This window comes from Globicephala melas, chromosome 1, assembly GCF_963455315.2.
Source record: "Globicephala melas chromosome 1, mGloMel1.2, whole genome shotgun sequence".
Lineage (NCBI taxonomy): Eukaryota > Metazoa > Chordata > Mammalia > Artiodactyla > Delphinidae > Globicephala > Globicephala melas.
Genome location: NC_083314.1, coordinates 33613325 through 33634250, shown reverse-complemented (window position 1 = coordinate 33634250; position 20926 = coordinate 33613325). Strand labels below are relative to the sequence as shown.

Here is a 20926-nt window from a genome sequence, read left to right as displayed (position 1 = left end):
ATCCCGCGCACCGCGATGAAGAGTAGCCCCCGCTCGCCGCAACTAGAGAAAGTCCATACGCAGCAACGAAGACCCAACACAGCCAAAAATTAACTAACTAACTAAATAAATAAATAAATAACAGAAATGAAGTCAGATGACATTTTAACCACTTGAGAGCCCCCAGAGTTTTAGAATTACAGGTTAGGGAACAGGTCTTGTTCAACCGTCACCTCACCCACTGCTGCACTGAATTTTTTTTTTTTTTTTTCCCAGTACGCGGGCCTCTCACTGTTGTGGCCTCTCCCATTGCGGAGCACAGGCTCCGGACGCACAGGCTCAGCGGCCACGGCTCACGGGCCCAGCCGCTCCGCGGCATGTGGGATCTTCCCGGACCGGGGCACGAACCCGTGTCCCCTGCATCGGCAGGCGGACTCTCAACCACTGCGCCACCAGGGAAGCCCTGCACTGAATCTTTTAATGAAGAAACTGAGGTCTACCGAGAAGGATTTAGCTGAGGTCTCCTGGTGAGTCGGGGCTGAGTGAGGCTCAGTACCCAGTCTCCTGACTCTGAGTTCTCTCCTCTCCCTGTGCAGCCAGCAGTGACAGGATGGCTCCAAAGCCCATCTGAGGGTGAGGCCCTGTCAAGGGCCTGTTTGCCTGGTTAGGCCGCACAGCAGCAGGCACAGCTCTTTTCCCACAGGATATACGTGATAATTGTTTCTTGGATGAATAAATGGAATTGTAGCAGGGCCAGGATTTGTATACCTGCTTCTCCTTCTCACCCCTGGGTCATGCTGTATCTGTCCCCTTTCCACAGAGTTGGGACAGTTTCTATCCCATCAAGAAAGGAGCCCCTCACGACCCAGCTGCTGGCACGTCCCAGAGGATAAACGGACCAGGACGTGGTGTGGTCCACCATGCTGGCTTAGCCCCTTCGGACTGCTCCAAAAACAATACCACAGATTGGGTGCCTTACAAACAACAGAGATTTACTTCTCACAGTTCTGGAGGCTGGGAGTCTAAGACCAGGGTGCCAGCACGGTCAGGTTCTGGTGAGGACCCTCTTCCGGCTGCAGACGGCTGCCTTCCTGCTGTGTCCTCACACAGTGGAAGGGATGAGCTAGCTCTCTGGGGTCTCTTATATAAGGGCACTGATCCCATTCATGAGGGCAGCACCTTCCTGACCCCATCACCTCCCAAAGGCCCTACCTCCTAATACCATCACCTTAAGCATTAGGTTTTCAACATATAAAATTTGGGGGGAACACAAGCTTTCAGACTATAGCAGGCTCACACTTGCGAAAATGAAAGAGGTGGATCAGTGGTTCTTCAAGTGCGGTCCCTGAACCAGCAGCAGCAACACCTGAGAACTTGTCAGAAATGCACATTCTTGGGCCCCACCCCAGAAGGCCTGACTCAGGAACTGTGGGGGTGAGGCCCAGCAACCTGTGTTCTAAGAAGCCATCCAGGGGGCTCTGATGCAGGCTGAAGTCTTGAGACTCACAGAGTAGCCTGTGTTTAAGGTCCCTTGCGGCTCTGACAGTTTCTGTCCCAGCCTGGATAACGAGACAGTGGTCTGGATGACGATGGTATCCAGGAACGTTGGCAGAGCTCTCGCAGCACCAAGTACTCTTCTGAACACTCCACGTAAAATGACTTAATGCCCCAGTGGAAGCCAATCTCTGCAGGGAGGCTCAGACGCAAAGAGTTGGGTTGACGGGCCCAAGAGTGAGGCCACATCCTCCTACTCAGTGGCTGCTGCCCTCCAAGCCTTGTTCAATAAAGCCCCAAAGGGAGGCCTGAGAAGCAGGCTAGAGGCAGACACCAATCCAGATGTGTGTAAACATGCAGCATTTACCCAGGCCAAAACTGGTCTCCCTGGGCCACACCTGGCCTCAAATGCTCTAGGACTCTCTTCCCAACGTGTCAAACCTGACTTTTGTACTTTGAACAATGCAGGGTCATTCAAATAATGGCTTGCACGGTGTTACTGCTAATTATTTGATTTACTAACAGTTGGGGCAGGGATGATAATGTTTCTAAGTTGCAGGTGAAGATCAGAAGCTAATAATAAATAAAAATAAAAAAAATAAAGATCAGAATCTAGGCTGTAGCTGGGACCAGGAATGAAACATCCTGAGAAGGGGCAAAGGACCCTCCAGGACCCCTGTCCTTGTCCTCTGTCCCCAGTGGCCGACTTCTAGCAATAACTCTCAAACCAGGATAAGATCAACTGAAAACATGCACATCAAATCTTAATGGCTCTTATTTCTAAGTGATTGGGGTTTTTGTTTGTTAATTTTTTTCAAGTTTTATAACTTTTACCTTTATAACCAGAAAACTAACATTTAAGAAACATAAAATGTGGATTTCTGTACTTTACTGTATATATGCTTTACTTTAATACAAGTTGTTAAAAAAAATAATGACAAAGGGGATTGTATCCAACCCACTGAATCTTTCTATCCCTGCTAAGAGGTAGCGTCAGTTCCTGGACAGGAGGGATGAGAAGGACAGGATGAATTCTCAAGACTTCCCTGGTTGGGGCTCTGGGTCCCTGAGTCTCAGTGTGTCCCTCTGGGAAATGGGGAAAAGATCACTGTTTCCAGTGGGTTAATGGGAAGACAAAGGCAGAGCCAGAAATGAGTCCCTAAGACCCAGACTGCCATCCACCTCTGTATTCATCTTATCCACAACATAGCTGAGACTAATGCAATCGAGTTCCTCTGGCTCTGGAGGGATCCTGTGAGCTTCTACCTCAGAAAGAGACGAACCTGACAACTCCCACCACTACTCCTTACCCCCCATGCCTCCTGCTTATGGGGAAAGATGCAAAATACAAAGTGGCTGTCTTCAAATGGAGATAGAAGCGCATCCGTCACCAGGCCAGGGAAGAGTCTCTCATAACCTACTAGGTTTGTGGAATTTTCTGGAGAGAAAAGGTAGAAGGGGGTGCGGAGTGGCAGGAAAGAGTCAAGTCCTCTACAACCCCCCGACTTCCCAAGTACACCAGAGGGTAACTGACACAAAGGAAAAGAGGCTTGTGGACTTTGGAGGAAAGAGCTAGTCGGGACTCTCCCCTGCCTATGGAAGTCAGTAGCCCAGTGGGAAAGAGAATTCGGCCTGGCCCTCCCCCTTCCCCACTGTCTCACACTGGCATCTGGGGTAGGTGGGTGGAGAGGCGTGGGGCAGCAAAGGTGCTCTACAAGTAGACGGTGGTGAGACAAGTTTGGGCTACCAGCCGGGAGGCTGGGTTCTACTCCTCACTTTGCTATTAGGTTGCTGCCAGCTTTGAGTGAGTCCCTTCCTCGGGCTTCATCCTCCTCCTGTGCAAAGTGATGGACTCCCCAAGCTCAGATGTCTAAGAAACCCATGAGATACTAAGGCTTCCCCATAACCGAGGAATCCATCAGCTGGTCAGACCTGTGCCTTTTACTCCAGCGGGAGGGAACAGGGTGGTGGTCAGGGTTACAGTGGACTTTCTGGCAGGGAAGGATCTTCTCAGCATTCAGGAGAACACCGAAGGTTAAGAGCTCAGTAGGATAGAACCTGACTGGAATCAGAAGGGTCTGAACTGAAGCCCCGAACACACAGCTTACTAGCCGAGCGACCTCAGAAAAAAGCCATCAAGCTCCCTGTGCTTCCCTTTCCTTGCCTGTAAAGCAAGGCCACTGAAAATACTTCATAAGTGAGTGTGGAGTGAGACACCTATTAAAAGCCCACAGCACATAATAAGCTCTGAGTATCTGGCAGCTGTCATTATTCTAACCTCACTCTTCCTATTATTACTACTACTGCTGCTGCTGCTATGACAACAACCAGGGATGGGGGAGGTCACAGCGACTAAATGCCTAGAACCCATGACCACAGTACACTTCCTGTCCTCCCACTGGTGGTCAGGCTGATAACCAAGGTCAATTTACACACATCTGAAAGAAGAAAACCACAGGGGCTCCCAAAATACAGTCACACATCAGCCTTGAGTTATCTCCTCCCAGAATGAGTGCCCAGTAGAGAAAGAGATTTACTTTTCGGGAAGCTTAACACCTTCCTTCCCCCCCTGCCCCCCAGCCCTACACACACAGAGCCAGCAGTCTTCCATCAGTACCGTGGAGAATTCTAGGATAGACTGGGGCAAAGGTTGAGCAGGTGCCAGCTGCCCAGCTGCAGCTGAATATAGGGCTCAGAGCAGCCTACACAAAACAAATGAAAACTGAACAAGCAAGCCAGCCAGCAGCCACATAGCCAGTGGTCATGCAAGAAGACAATGGGCTCTTCCCAGGCCTGGCCACCAAGTCCCGTGGCTGTTGAGACCAGGACTTGAAACGCTGCCAGAGCTGGGAGAGTGCAGTGATGGTCACATGGTGTTCTGGGCCAGAGCGGCTTGAACTGCTCTCCATCTCCCTAGGGATCCAGGGCTTGCCTTATGCTAGACACCAGCTGAGACCTGTGTCCCAGGAGAAGCTCAGGAGAGAGCTAGACTGGGAATCCACAGGTAGATAATTTGGCTTGGCTCTGCTCTGACTCATGCTGCTTCCTGAACCGGTCACCCAACTCTCTATGCTTTGGTTTCCCCACCTCTACAGTGGAAATGACACATTAGCTCAGGGTATTAACTTGGTGTGGCAAGGGTATGATAAGGATACAAGTAGATTACAGGGAGCAAAACGAGGGAACTGAAATGGCTTATTATAAGAAATGAACTCTCATATTCTGGACTGATATGTGGTCTCACTTCTACCTCCGTTTCATTGATTAACCTTGTGTTGATTTCCTCACTGTGTCTGTACCTCAGGAAAGTCACGCCTTTCTCCCCACCATCCTTTTTCGTTACAGGTGTGGCCAGCATGAAATTAGAAAATTAGGGCTTGAGGATAACTGGATTGTCCATTTCTTCTGAATTTCTACCTCGTCCCCTTTGAAGACACTCCCTAATGAGATTGTTAGGAGCACAGAAAGAGTAAAGCTCCACTCTAAATCTCCTCCTTGAGTCTTCCAAACTACCATAGATTAAAATGAACTCTCTCTTAAACTCCAAGAACTATGTGGTCCAAACCATACATTTGCATTTATTCTTTATTACTTTGTGTAATTAGTCATCTTGACCATGCATGGATGCCTGGTACACTTGCTCAACTAGAGTGCAAGGTTTTTTGGTTTTTTTTTTTGTGGTACGGGGGCCCCTCACTGTTGTGGCCTCTTTCGTTGCGGAGCACAGGCTCCGGACGCGCAGGCTCAGCGGCCATGGCTCACGGGCCCAGCCGCTCCGCGGCACGTGGGTTCCTCCCAGACCGGGGCACGAACCCACGTCTTCTGCATCGGCAGGCGGACTCTCAACCACTGCGCCACCAGGGAAGCCCTTTTTTTTTTTTTTTTTTTTGTCCGGTACGCGGGCTTATCACTGCTGTGGCCTCTCCCGTTGCGGAGCAACAGGCTCCGGACGCGCAGGCTCAGCAGCCATGGCTCACGGGCGCAGCCGCTCCGCAGCATGTGGGATCTTCCCGGACCGGGGCACGAACCCGTGTCCCCTGCATCGGCAGGCGGACTCTCAACCACTGCACCACCAGGGAAGCCCGAGTACAAGGTTTTTGAGGGCAAAGATTGCCTTTCCTTCTCCACTGTAATTCTCATAGTACCTAGCACACAAATGAGCAACTATTTTAGGCTCAAAAATATTTTCTGATTGCTCCCCAAAGTTGTTAGGTGTACTTGAATAAGGCTGGGCATGAAGCTACTATAAGGAAGGGAAGGCGGGGAAGTAACAACAGCAGCTCACCTTCATCGGCTACTTCTTATTTAACCCCAGGCATTATGCAAAGGGGTTCATGTGCATTATCTAATTTAATCTTCACAAATCCATGCAGGGTAAGCACTATTTAACTCCCCGGTTTACAGATGAAACTTAGAGAAGATTTAAGTCATTCGCCAAAGATCACACAACTAGTGAATAGAGAGACAGACTGGAATCCAGGCAGCCTGATTCCAGGGCCTTGCTCTTGCACTATCTTCTACTTGCAAGACCGGACGCATGCCCTTGAGCATTCCACACTGGGAGCTGAGAAAAACAAACCTGGGAGGGCAGAAAGAGGAGAAAGCAGATAAATGATCTGGAGCAAAAAGAGTCCAAGCCAGCAGAATATCTTTAGCCACCACTGAGTAGAACTTGGCCTGTTTTGGTCTGTCCCCAACATACCAGCATCTGGGTAGACCCCAGATGATGTCACCAGCCTGTTGAGAAACAAAGCATTCTTGCTCTCAGAAGCCCCCACTGTAACTTTTTAGGGTGCCATCCAAAAGCTTTCTCTTTATTTTTCAAGGTTTAAGAATGCAGAGGGGGCTTTCCTGGTGGCGCAGTGGTTGAGAGTCCGCCTGCCGATGCAGGGGACACGGGTTCGTGCCCCGGTCCGGGAAGATCCCATGTGCTGCGGAGAGGCTGGGCCCGTGAGCCATGGCCGCTGAGCCTGCGCATCCGGAGCCTGTGCTCCGCAACGGGAGAGGCCACAATAGTGAGAGGCCTGCATACCCCAAAAAAAAAAAAAAAAATGCAGAGGAACCATGGAATGTGTTCAGAGAGGGCTTTCCCAGTCTGACTCAGAATGGGGTCCTGACCCTACTCCCGCACCAGCCTTCCAGAACCTTCCAGAAGGATCCAGCAACACAGCATCATAGTCTTTTACTACATTTCCTTTTAGCTTGACTTTCCCCTAACCTGCACATTCCACATTCCCCAATGTCTATGCATCATGAAGGCCCCCGCTGCTGTGAAGGGAGCCAGATGAAGAAGGAAAAGAGCCAGAGACCTGGGGCCCACCAGCCAAACCCACCCAAGTCCCAGAAGCCCAGTAGGCTCACGCTGATTCCTAAACTATCCAGGACAGGTTGTGCTGGAACAGCCACCGTCCGTGGGAGTGAAAAGATTAAGCACTAAGACCCCAGACCTCTACAGTCAGATAGGGTATTTAACGGTGTCACACAGATAGGTCGTGGGTGGCCAAGCTTCCAGGTGATAGGGGATTCATCTTTTAGCCCAGGCCTAACTGGAAGTCCTTACTCTTATCAGAGCGGCAGCACGCTGACCTGCACAACCAGAAACTCTGAAACTCTGTTTCAGAGTTCTCAGAAACAGAAAACCCTAGGGACACTCAGAGAGAAAGAGAAAGGAAACCCAAAATATAAAATGGAGATTTAGCAGAGAAAAGATTGAAGCCACACAATGGATAAACACTCTGCACTTAAAAGGAAACACTGAACAGTTCATAAACAAAGCTTAAGAGAAGTCTGGATGCTGTAATACTACTGGCTTTGACACAGGAAAGCAGTATCTCAGCACAGAATTTCATGGAATGCGTAAGAAAAAAAATCAGCCAAATTGGAACACAGCAAGAGGACGAATGCAGACCAGATACATGAACAGAGAGTTAGTCATTTCTCAGTGAGGAGCAGAAATTTATATCCAAAGGCCCAACATGGGATACGTGTAGTGCCTGTGTCGTCATGCTTGAGTTTCCTGTCCCAGTGAAATATATATATATATTTCTCTCTCCCAGTGTGGATTCTGTTAGTCTCAGCTAATATGTGATAAGATCTTGAGTTAAAGAACTCTTCCAGGTAAAGACAGATAAGCACCTGGACTAGGTGGATCCCTCCATAACTGGTCAGACCATGCAACTCGGCCCTCCCCGCTCTTTTACTGAATAGCTTAGCCAGGATGACTTCTGCCAGGACGTGTCCTTGTCATAATGGCAGCACTGCTGAAGCTAGAGAGGTGGGCAGAACAACAGACATTGGGATCTCCTCTCAGTGCTAAATCTATTGGAGAAGACCCCCCCCACACACACCGCTGGATAGGAACACGAGCACCAGATGATGAAAATATTCTGTCGATGTTATATGTGTGGAGGGAGGCTCCTGGGATTGTCCCCTTTTATGTTCCCATTTTCTTTTAGCACCAGAATGAAAGGTAAACCTCGGTAGGCAAAACAGACGAGAGCTGGGTTCAGTGGCTCTGTCAAGCAGAGAGGGGACTGTGGGACAGACGGTGATTCTTCTGTGCGGAAAGTGTCACAGCCTCCGCCTTGGGGCCTGATGAAGACTCAGAGCAGTGGTTCTACAGTGCCTTGTGGGCCAAGACTCAGAAGACTTCGGTGCCATTGGACCCTAACGTTCCCTAACAGAAGACTGGAGTTTCTTACTTAAGTAAGAAATTTAAGACTTAAGTTTCAGACTCTTACCTCACTCTTCAATACAAGTGACTCCCAGACACAGAAACTTCTCAAACAAGGGACCATCAGCCCCATGTTGGAATTCAGAGTTGCCCATTGGGTAATAAGCCAGGATTAGGAGACTTTGGAATCAGATCCAATCCCAGCTCTGCCACTTAGAGCTCTCCTACTTTGGGCCCATTCTGAGCCCCCATTATTCCATGTGATGGGTATAAACATCCAGTCCAAGGTTGTGATGAATCAATGAGATGACAAAAGCCAAGCATCTAGCATAGGCCCTGACACAGGGCAGGTGTCCAGTCAACAGCTCGTCCCTTAGTCCCTGGCTGTCCTGTGGACAGAGGCACACATGGTGGGACCTGGGAGCGCCTGTAGAACAAGGGTTGGAAGACCAATACCTATAGCTCAGCTGGCCACTTTTAAAATGAATTCTTACACAATCGCTTATCTGTACAACACGAGCATTTATAGAGCCCTTTCTCCTATATTATTCTTATTTAAATAGTCTTATTAGGTAGGCATTATTGTCCCCATTTTACAATTGAGAAAATTAAACCTAAAGAAGCTTAGATAACTTGCTCTAGTCCTTTCAGATCCCTAATCCATCTGGTTTTCAGATCCCTAATCCAGTGCCCTTTCTGCTACCCCACAATGGAATAATCATCCATTCAATATATACTTCCTGAAAGTTTCCTATGTTCTGGGCATGCATCCAGGGACTGGGTACTCACTTTGGTTCTAGCACGGGTCTGCTCTAAGCCAGCCACATTCTTTGATTCCTCATGGCTGGTGGTACATCCATGGGAGCAGTGGCCAGAGTGATAGCGCGAGCCATTGACCACCTTCATGCTGACTGAGGACAGCTGTGGGGCAGGGCTGGTGAGGTAAGGCATTGTGCGCCTTCGAGGCACTTATCATGAAAAGCAGATCAGAGGGAGAAGAAAAACCATCCAGAGAGCCAGTGGTTCTCAGCCTGGGCTGTATATAAGAACCACCAGGAGGACCTTTAAACATTCCTGTGCCGAGACCCAGCTCTTAGAGATTGTGAATTATTTGGCATAGAGAGGGTCCCAGCAGCAGCACATTTAAAATCTCCCCAGGTGAGGCTAATCCGTTGCCAGGCTGAGAACACACGTCTAGGGCCTTGCCAATCAGAGTGTGCTTTGCTGACTGGCAGTACTGGCATTACGTGGGAGCGTGTTAGAAATGCAGACTCTCAGGCCCAATCCAAACCTACTGATTCTGCCTCTGCACTTTAACAAGATCCCAGGTGACTCATGTGCTCGTGGAGGATGGAAAAGGGCAGGCTCCTCCCTGTGAGTCAACCAGAGAAGTCCCTCCCCAGCCCCAGCTGGGAGATACAGCCCACCTGCTCCCCACCAGGCAGGGCACACCCCTCGAGAGTAGAGCAAGGGGCTCAGGTGCCTTCGGGGAGCCATGTCACTAAGCTCTGCTTCTCTCGTCGCCTCCAGAGCCTCACCTGAGCCTGCATCACGGGGCTCCATGTACCAGAGCTGCTGGAGTCCCAACAAGCCCCTCTGTGGCCAGGAGGGAATCTGAGAGCAGGACCCTGTTACCATTTCAGCGACAAGAAAAAAAAGGAGTTTCTTCCCCTTCCACACAGTCTTTGCCCCCACTCCCCCTCCCCCCTCTCCGAGTGTCTTCACCACAGAAGAGGCAAGCTCAGGACAGCAGCGCCTCAGCACAGCCCCAGCGAGACAGTGAGCTGCCTGATCCACCATAAAGGCAGCACTGTCACTGCAGGCATGGGGGTGGCTGGTACCAGCTAAGCCTCATGAAGGAGGGAATCCTCAAGAGAAGGCCAGACAGAGACACATACATAAAATGACCCTTCCAGCATCCTGCACCCCTCCCCCAGCTCTGTATCCCTCTTACCACTTCAGTCTTTGTTTCTGTCTATCAGTTGTGTGTGTGTATAATTTTTCACACATGCCTGCCTTTGCTCTCCCATTAGACTGAGATCAACCATCCCTGGCTCCTCCTTTGTCACTGCCCACAGTACCAAGTACAGAGACTTATGCCCAGCAGGGGCTTCATAAATATTATTTGTATTCATGCGCACACATTTTCTAGGAGTCAAACTGATAGCTCCAGGCTAACAAAGAACTATTCAACAAGCAGGCATTTATTAAGATTATCAGAACACTGAGAGTCTATGGAAGAAAACTGTAAGGCATGGCTTCAAAAAGCACACACTCTGGTTTAGGAAACCAGACTTATACATAGAAAGCCTAAGACCCGAGACCCAAAGAAGTCAAATGTGTTTAGGATATGTGCACTGGCACGTGCCTATGCAATGGAAATTTTCTGCTCCAGTCTTTTGACAGGTTATTATTACTTGCCTATTAATTGGCATTTTAAAGCATTTTCCCCCTCTGGTATCTCTACCACTGACCCACATCCCCATCCTGGGCCACATCCCCCATACCAGGTAGACAAGATGAAATGATGCCTACAGTCAGAAAAGGAGACGGATCAAGACCAGGAACTTCTCTCTGCTGGATGCCCACAAACATCTGATGTAACAGCACAAAATCTGTACCCCACCTCACCACAAAGCCAAGTGTCCAGGGCCATACACACTGCGTTGCTTGCCCATTCAAGGCTCCAAAAAGTCTCGGGTCAGGTCCCTGGGACCAGAGCCAGAATCCAAGAAGCCTCCTCCTTGCCCTTGAAAGGAAAACCGCAGTGCGTCATGCATGGTTGTCCCCACCGTGACAATAAAAAAGGGCAAAACTCACAGCCAGGCGCGGACTCTCAGTTCAGATTCAGCTTGGGGTTTTCTCCAGCAATGTGCCAAACTCATCCCCATTCAACAGTCCAAACTCATCCCCATTCAACAGTCCATTTTTACTCTAAGTCAAAGAGGTTTAGGTAGGAGGGACAAATATGCAAGGGTAAGTGCAAATTGCAAGGATTCTGACATTAGAGCTGTGCAGTTGAATATAGGAGCCACACATGGCTATTTAAATCAAATTAAAAATTCAATTCTCAGTCACATTAGCCACATTTCAAGGCTCAATAGCCACATGTGGCTAGTGGCTACCATGTTGGACAGTGCAGATACAGAACATTTCCATCAGCACAGAAAGCTCTATTGGACAGCACTAATGTTGAACATTTAGATGTTTCATTTGAAGCAATGAGTAGGGCCTTCTGGGAACTTTTGTTGCTCTCTCCAGCACATTGCTTCTTTCACAATGAAAGAAGCAACGTGCTGAGAGTCTCATGTAAATACAAAGACTCTAAGGCAAAATTTATAGGGCTACAAATTGGGTCATTTTAACATGCGTATGTGCACACACATGGTCACTCCTTCTTAAAAGGGCCATTACTAGTTTCTCCCAACCCAAACTTCTGCTTTCATCACAAGGATTGTAGGATTGTAAGTCAGATGATGCAGACAGACCAATTTGCTGCCAGAAAGCCCACATGCTACCTAGTCCTAGCCAGGACAGTTTTCCAGATCCCTTTTGGGCGGTTCCATGCATTTCCTGGCCTTACCTTTTTTTTTTTTTTTTTTTTTTTTTTTGCGGTACGTGGGCCTCTCACCGCTGCGGCCTCTCCCACTGCGGAGCACAGGCTCCGGACGCGCAGGCCCAGCGGCCACGGCTCACGGGCCCAGCCGCTCCACGGCACGTGGGATCCTCCCGGACCGGGGCACGAACCCGTGCCCCCTGAATCAGCAGGCGGACCCTCAACCACTGCGCCACCAGGGAAGCCCCTGGCTTTACCTTTTAACCTGGCATCATCAGGGAGAAAAATGTTGCAGATGGCAGCTCAGCACCCTGGACAGCGACAAGCTCCCGACCAGCCAACAAGTGTTTAAAAGTTCCAGTACTCCCCTTTTCTCCAAACCCCCTTCAGAAGCAACTATCCCCAGACACCACTGCCTGTGACGGAATTTCCCATTCACTTCTCCTAACACCACAATCTTGTCTTTAGAGCAAGAGCAAGCTCAGCTAAGAAGCTTAAATGCTCCTCACCAAGACAAAGTCCAACTCCTTAGTCAGATTCAAGATTCTCTGGAGTCTGGCCCCAGCTGGTCCCTCCAGCTGCAGCTTCCACTGCTCCAGCCTGGCCAATTCAATGCCTGAGTATAAGTTCCCTCCTCTAAACCTCTAATTATGCTCCCTTAGCCCACCAGAAATCCCATTCCCTTACCTTTATCTATTCAAATCCTACCCATACCTAGGGACCCAGACCAGCTCCTGTTTCACTTCAAAACCTTCCCAAAGGACTTTAGTCTACTTTGATATCCTCTCTTCTCTGACACCTCAAAACATTTCTAGTTTAGATCATGCTTTAAGGAACTTGATTACATACCCTCTTGTACCATTACTAGGTTCATATATAGTGTTTAAAGTGGCCTGGTGTGTGGAAGAACTGACTTTGCCAGAAACTAGCCACTTCGATCAGTAAAATAACGATCTTAGATTAAACCATCTCTAACATTCGATGAGTTGAAGATTCTCTCAAAACAAGTTGCCACCCAGAAGTGTGCTCTGCTCATAATAAAGGCTTCAAAGACTAAAGAGCATTGTGTAAAAACAAACCAAGGCACAGCTCAGAGCTGGGATCAGCCAGAGAACCCTGGTTTAGCTCCCAACATGAGTCACAAAGGCTTCATTTCCACTCAGTGTGTGATGACGATCAGAAAGAGATCTAGTTTCTGTCCTTGCCTACGTCAGCACAGGAAAATTGCCTGTGGCCTCAGAGGCATTTTCCTTCATAAAGAACATGTCACCTCCAACAAGTGGAAAAATACCGCACAACGGGTATTATAACCTTGGCATTGTAACAATGTCTCTCACACAAACATGCATGGATAGGTCAACCAACACCTGACAGCAGTGTACTGACTCCATTACTAATTATGCATAAGCCCAGACAGACTATGGAAAATAACAAAAAGCATACTCTTTGTTGGTGCCCCCAAATAAAACTCTGACTAGTCTTACAAGTCAAGAGGTTCCACGGGGGAGAGAGAACTGACTTAAAATTTCAGCTCAATATTTTACTTCTTGTCAAAACGATAGTTATAGTACCTCCTCATGTTTAAAATCCTATTCTCAAAGCATTCAGTTTATGGATCTACATACAATAGGATACAGGGATGACTCTTTCGCTCTTGCACATGGAGAAATTAAGGCCCACGAAATGTTTAATAACTTTTGTAATGCAAATAAAGATCACACGAGAATGAGAATCTAGTCGGAATAATTTCAATAACATAAGCAGCGTGTACACACGAACACACATATACACGTACACACACACATTCAAAGAACTCAATAATATAAAGAGATGAGGGAGCTCCCTGGCGGTCCAGTGGTTGGGACTCCAAGCTTTCACTGCTGAGGGGGCCGGTTCAATCCCTGGTCCGGGAACTAGGATCCCGCAGGCTGCTGAGCAAGGTCAAAAAATAAATAAATAAAAGTGGAAAATAATATAAAGGGAAGAGTTACGAAACTCACTGACCCTGGAACTGGAAGATTCCACTGAGTACTTGCAAAAAAGTGCCAAAGCAAATTGGCCAGCATTGGTAAAGAAGGAACTCTCATCACTGGGAAAAGTCCTTGGAATTGCTCTGCCAGCCATTCACTCTCATCCCAGAAAGTCGTAAGATCTGAGAACAAAATTTAGCATCTGGTCAACCCACCCCAGTTGGCCTAAACTGGATCCAGGAGAGTGAGTTCAGCATGAAGGGCCAGAATCATCCTGTCCTAAGCCCTTCCCCAAGCCAACCATCCTAAGTGCTCGGAGAGGGAAAGCAGTGAGACCCCAGTATGACCAGGCTAGAAAAGTAAAGGCTCCATTACTCAGGATCCTCTACGACTATGTCTCAATATACTGTTCCCTCACCAGGAAATTACACGCACCCACCACCCAAGCCATGCCATTTATTCATCATGACTCAAACATGCCCTGCACACGTGTGCCTTTGAATCTGCTCCTCCTCCAGGAGCTCTGACCATTAAGTCTTCAAGTCTTGAGGTCTCAAGACCCATGCAAGAGGCTTTTACAGATCATCTAAGCCCAATATAACCTCCTGTCATCCTTCTAGCATTTACTGTCTGGAATTAGCAAATGTTCCTTATTTTTGAATATATATCTCTTATCTCCTTTAGGGTGGAGATGAGGTCTCAGGAGCCTCAATTTTGCTCCAGAAGATGGTGCAGTACCCCTTACCCACGTTCAATAAATGTTTGGTGATGATGACGAAAATGCTAAGACCTCTCCAGACGGAGACCTAAGGACAAAACTAGATATGCAACTATGTCCATGGGGCTGGGTGGGGCAGGCAGAACAAGCCCCAAAGGGAAACCGCCTGGAGAACAACTGCTCACACAGCCTTCCTCCAACTTCAGTGTCAGGGGCTTCCTCATTCTAGGACTGAGTCAGAAGTCTTCCCTTCCTACCCTTGAGCCGCTGATCCCAAGCTGTTTATCTCGTTAACTCTGTTTATTGTGATCCTGGTAAGAGGTTCTAAAGCCCTCCAAGCCCCTCTCTAATTAAATTCATTAGAACAGATTGGGGCTTTCTTTCTGCATCTCAGAAAAATTAACAACACGATTAGCATCATAATGACGGGGAGAGGGGCTGCCGGGGAGGCCTTTCAGGAGGGGCTGGCCCAGTCTGGGAAGGGAAGAGTGAAGAGGGGCAGCCCAAGGAGAAGGCAGATGCTCAGGCAGCTGCTTCCTGGAGGAGGGGAGCTACAGTAGTCAGGAAGGGATGATGACGGCCTGAGGGGATGACCCCACCAGGCCCCAGGCATCCCCACTTTTTCATGGCTTTGGGGAGACGAAAGGCAAGACAAGAAATTAATCAATTACATGAACACCAGAGACACGCTTCTGGGACTAGAGGCTTTTAGCAGTCTTCTAGTTTTACAGAAAGAGAAACACAGTTAAGCTCTGTTAATGATGGGGCTGGAAGTAAAACATAACCCCCTCATGGTTTTCATGAAGGTGTCCTTTTCTATAAGGCTGTACTGCAGGAACCTGGGGGAAGCAGGCAGGGTGAGGCAAGGCACTTCTTTCCCAGAGAACCTGAACCCATCCAGTATTTGCTTATACCCCTGTGGGTTCCCTCATCTAGAAAACTCTCATCTTCCCTTCCTTATTAAAATTCTACCCATTTTTCAAGGCTCAGCTCCATTCCCACCCCTCTCTGAAGAGCAGCTAGCATTGGCGAGTGTTTACTGCCAGCCAGGGAGGGTGCTGGGCCCTTCACTGCCTCATCACATTTAATCCTTATTATGGCTCTGCAAGGTTCATATTAATACTCTCATTTCACAGACTGGGAAACTGTAGCTCCTCAGCCAGTAAGTGAAAGAACCAAGGTTTGAAGGCAGGTCCGTCTGATGTCAAAAGCTGAGCACTTTCTGCGATGCCATGTCACCTCCCTGACTCAAACCATACTGAGGCATAACTCCTTCCTTTGCAATTTTACTGTCCAGGGTCTGAAGACTTAATTATACAATGTCTTGTATTATTTCCAAGGGTTTTCACATGTTTCCATCTTATTTCCCCTATTTGAAAGCAGGAACCACATTTCTGTATCCTTCAGAAGGACAAAGTAGGTACTGAAAAATGCATGCTAACTGAGCCCTTCTAACAGATTTTCCTAGAGGGGCTCGTACGAGTGGATAAAACATTCCAGTCCTACCAGAGTCAGAGAGCTCACAGGAGAGGAGCATGGGCTTTGGTGTCAAACTAATATATTTTCAATTCTAGCTCTGCAACTCACTGTTCTATAATCTTAAATCACAACCTCTCTGGGTCTGTTTCATTATGTGTAAAACCGGGATCCTAACACTACTTTTTTTGTAGCGTTAACCCTTATGAAGGTTAAATGAGATGATGAATACAAGCATGTAGTAGGGTGCCTGGCACGTAGTAAGCACTCTATAATGATGACGATTCTATTATGCCACTTTGATTCTTCCTAGCTTGTCTCAAAACCTAAGGAAAGGAGGGTAGTTCAAGAAATCTCAAGCTGGCTGGCACAGTCTGACCAATATCCCAGGTCAGCAAAGCTGTGGAAGTGCCTCCTCAAGCACCAGCACAGCCATTAGCTCTCAGAGCCCTTCCCTGCAGCCCCAAGGACCAGGCCATACGCATCTAACATCTGCCCTTGCAACTAGGCCTGGGCCCTAGCCGAGCATTTGGAGTAAACGCTCAAAAGTTTGACATCAGGCTGCTCTAGCCAAAGCAGGGGTCCAAACAGTGTGGTACGATCAGCCCAGGTCCTACAGCCCACTGGGCCCCCTCAGCCATGCTCTTACAATGCCAGGAATCCCTTTACCTCCGGTAGAGCATTTCTTGTACCGCATTTTAATTTGTTTTCATTTCTGTGTCTCTCACTTGACTTACACACACAACATCTAGCTTAGTTCCTAGGACATTTTCAAAGGCTCAGGACATACTAATGAAATGAGCTAAATCAGATGTGTAGGTGGAGGGGTGGGGGATGGATTCCTCAGACAGGTGAGGCTGGCTGTCTCTATCCTTAGGCTCTTTCCCAGTTCAGCTATGGATGTTCCTGGTGACCTGTGCTCGAGTGTAACTTTTAAGGATTTCCCTGTCACTATCAACCTCCTCTCCCCTATCTGGACCTCTTTGATGACTTCCACCTGACTCTGACCTCCCAGAACTCCAAGACCCTTCCACCCATGTCAGAGTTCACAATACTTTTACTCACCTTGTTTCTGAGCACATACCTGAACTTGCTATTTCTCCATCAGCCCCCGGGCCTCTTTCCTCTCACTCACTCTGACATTCTAAGCATATTCTGACCACACTTTGCCCCTAAAATACAAGGGCTTAGGAAACAGGAATGGCAGAGTTGAGTAGCCTCGATCTTGTCCCCAAGTTCCCCCTTCAGGCTGAAGCAGTAGCCAGCAGGGTTCAGCTGCACACAGAACATCCCCTCTTCCCCCTCAAGCTGGGGATCTGGTAACATCTTGCATCTTACCTTCTCCCTCACCTTCTCCCTCACATTCAACTTCCATGTCAGCCCTGAACCACCATTCTGACAACATCAACCAGCATCGGTAAAGGGGGGGCTGATGCCACTGGAGTGAAAGATGCTGCTGTTCACCATCCCTGTCCCCATGTCCTCACTCAAGCTTATCTATGTTATTTGTCTGATAACTTGTCTCTTTCATTACACTGGCAGCCCTGAGAGAACTCTTTTCATCTGTATGATCCCAGCACCTAGCAGAGCAGCACACTCTAGGGTTTAATTCGTATTTGTTGAATGAATAAGTATGTAACCAGCCTTGAATTCCTCTTACTTCCTTCTCCCTTCTTCTCCCAGGCCAAACAGACTGAAGACTGAACTTCTCTGCCTCTCTCTTTCTAGTTTCCTAAGAAATTCTTTTTCTAAAGACTAAGTGATGCTCCTCACACCCCAGGTCTCAGATGGTCTTGGAGGAGAGTGGCACCAGGGGAAGGGGACACATTGCAACAACGGAGTGATGGGAGCCTTGGAATCCTGTCTCTCAGTCACTGCAGAAATAGGACCACCTTCTATGCCTCACCCCTTGGATATCCAAAGCCAGAACCCAACCCCTAGATACCAGCTACCTCTTCAATGTACCCCTGAAAGATCCAGCCCGGCCCCATAAGCCCAGCTTGCATCAGCCCACAGGGAGCTAGTCAGGTCTTGCTCCAGCTCTCCAGGGAGCTGGCTTCCCTTTCTGTGTGCCTCAATGCATCCCTGCTGAAGCCTCTGTGATGTCAAACAAGGGATGAGGGATGAGGTGCATTGCACAAAACTGGGAGATGTGTACGTTGTTATCAGAATCCCCCACTTAAGCAGTCAAGCATTTCAACGTCAGGACCTTAATCCAATCAGCTCTCAGAGACGGCTCCAGGTGATGCCTCCTCGCTGGGCCAGGAAAAGCTGGCAGCTCTGGGAACGCTGATGCCAGGGGAAGCTTCCTGCCCCACCCCCACTCATGATGGGCGGGGCACAGAAGGTTGACAAAGCAGAGGACAGCCAGTCCCCCAGCTGCACACCCGCCCCTCCACCCCTTGCTGGGCACTGCCTGAATCCCATTCAGAGTTGCTGTTCATGAGCTGAAGGAGTCCACTCATGTTTCTAAAGTGAGGGAGCCTTGCAGAGAAGGGACAGGATCCGTCAGCAATTTGCTCTTAACCTCCAATTTAAGGCCTGGGATTTTAGCTGAGGTCCCCAGGGCAGGAATCGGGCTGCCCTGTTTCACATTTCCTGTTTCACAGGAAACACAATTTCTGGCCTAAGTGTGAGTGAGTCTCTTTCCTCATCTATGTTATTCATTCTCGTTCTCTCTCTCTTTTTCTTTCTAAACACGCGTGCGCACGCAAGCGCACACGCACGCGCACACACACACACCTTCAGCTGAATCCAAACACAAGAGGAAGAAATTACTGCCTCAGAAGTGCCCGCTCTGTCACGACAAAAGGTAGAATTATTAGATGCATAGCAGACCCCACCCCCATCTTCTTTAATTCTTCCTGCAATACAAATCCACCAGATCCAATCATCCCCAAACCAGGGGAGACAGGTCTCTGCCTTCCTTCTTCTCCCTGCCCGCTGCTCCCACAGTTGGCATGACCAATCCCCAGGGTCTCCACACACGTTTTCCCTGGGCTTCTCCTACGTACGTTTCAAGTTCGGTGGGCTGTGAACCTGCTGGTCTCCAGCTCCATACAAACAATTCAACTCGGGCCCAACCAGGTCTCAAAGCCCCGTGATCTGCCCTTGCCCGAGATTTGACTGCGGCCCAGCAGGGCTCATCACAGTTCCAAGGGTAGATAATACACACCAGGCCCTCATGCCTGGAGACAGACAGGCAGAAAAGGTACATTGTCATCCACTCCTTTGGACTGAGGAAAGAGGCATCTCTGCCCAACACACACACACACACACACACACACACACACACCCCACTGCCAAATGCCAAGGAAAGAATGAGGAACAGAACCCGGCTCAGGGCAAGAGAGGGGCTGCCATGGGGACCAGAGACTAGGTGATTCAGCACTCTGCCCACTCAGCCCAGCCCATGGGCCACACTCATGACAGCTCCCGATGCCAAAGTGCTGACTTGGAGGCTGAGGAAGAATCCCATCTAAAATCCAAAATTCCCCAACCCTTCAGTGGGGCTCCTCATCCAGGCCTTTGCATCCCCAGGGCTCAGATCAGGACCAGGAAGAGGGTGCTCAGCCATCTCCTTGGACCCCTGCCCCAAGGGTCCTAGTTTCCCTATGTTTAACACCGCCCCACCCCCATGCATCTAGGAAACAAATCTGAACAACTAGGGGAAGAGAGTAGCTGAAGAGGAACATAAGAGAGGCCTACAAACACCCAGCATCCTTTGCCCCCAAGCCATGAATAGGATCAAACATACAGAAGGGGGTTAGAAGTGGATTCTGCAACAGCGAGTACATAGGGCCTTCAGAGCCCTAGGCCTCCCCAAGCAGGGAAGGAGGGCCCAGTGGCAGAGAGGGGGGCTCAGTAAAAGCCGTGTGGCTACAAAAGCACCAGGAAGGGCAGGTGGGGAAGGCGATGGGTGGCAGCCCAGCTAACAGCCAAGGGGGAGAAGATGGGGTTCTTGAGATGGTGGAGGAGGAAACCAAGAGGCAGTTGGGAAGGGGCTGGGACAGGGTATGCAGAGGGGACCCGAGAAGGACAGAAGCTGTGAGGGAGCTGATGGAGAGACAGGCACACAGAGTGATGGGGGTATGAGGTGGGGACCAGAGCAGGGAGGGCAAGGAGAGAGGCTGGTGTGCGGGGCAGGAAAAATAGAAGGGACAGGGGTCACACAAAGTGGGGTGTGGAGGTAAACAGGTAAGGGCAGAGCTCCGGGATGAGGCAGGGACAGAAGGAAAAGGGGAAGAGAGTGAGGTGCAGGAAGGGGGAGGGGAAGCAGCCAGTGAGATAGAAAAGGTGTTGGGGCGGACGGGGTTGGGAGCTGGATGGGGTGGGGTCCAGATATTGACTATACGATGGATTCAGGGCAGGTAACAGCGTGGAGAGAAGGGTCGGGGGTGTGGATGGAGGGGGATGGAGACAGGTCAGGGGATGGAGACGGACAGAGGAGGGCGGGAACAAGGGGGTGTCGCTAGATGGGTTTCCATGACCCCCGTTCTACCCCCACCCCCATCTCTCTGCTGTTCGCGCTCGCCTACCTGCAAGGGCTCGGGCTCCGGCCCTGGGTGCAGTCGGTGCTGTCCGCTGCCGGCGCCGCCACTTCCCCAGAGTCCCCTGCAGCGCCTCTCGCCGCCAGCCGCCGCATTAGGGCAGAGACCAGCCCGTGCGCGTCCCCGGGCGGCCAGCGCGCCCCCGACACCCTGCGTGCGCGCCCCCGCGCCCCTCCCTTCGCGCGCCGAGCGGGGACCAGGACGCTGGAGGAGCAGGGCAGGATGTTCCCGCGCCGCCCCGCCAGGCGCGCTGGGGAGCGATTGCCGGGCCTGGACCGGGGAGAAAAAGCGCCTCCTTTTCGCACCGACCCACGGGCCTCTTTGCGGACTGGCGTTGAAAATGATACTAGTTAGCACCCGTTTCCGTTCGCTGAGCGCCTACTGCGAGCCAAACCTACAGGAGGAAATACGCTGGAGACCCAGGGGTATCACGTGTTTGTCCCGTTTATGCCCCTCCACCATCAGACTGACTTCTTGGGGGCAGAAACTTGTCGAACAGCTTGTGTTCCC

General features: G+C 49.7%; 1 protein-coding gene across 1 annotated transcript in view; it reads right to left on the bottom strand.

The window, feature by feature from the left end:
* Nucleotides 1-20544, bottom strand: part of NFASC (neurofascin) — a 189229-nt gene extending 168685 nt beyond the window's left edge. The window contains exon 1 of the mRNA XM_060293361.1: nt 20405-20544. The gene's annotated coding sequence lies outside the window, so the exon portion shown is untranslated. The remainder of the gene's footprint in view (nt 1-20404) is intronic.
* Nucleotides 20545-20926: the final 382 nt, after the last annotated feature.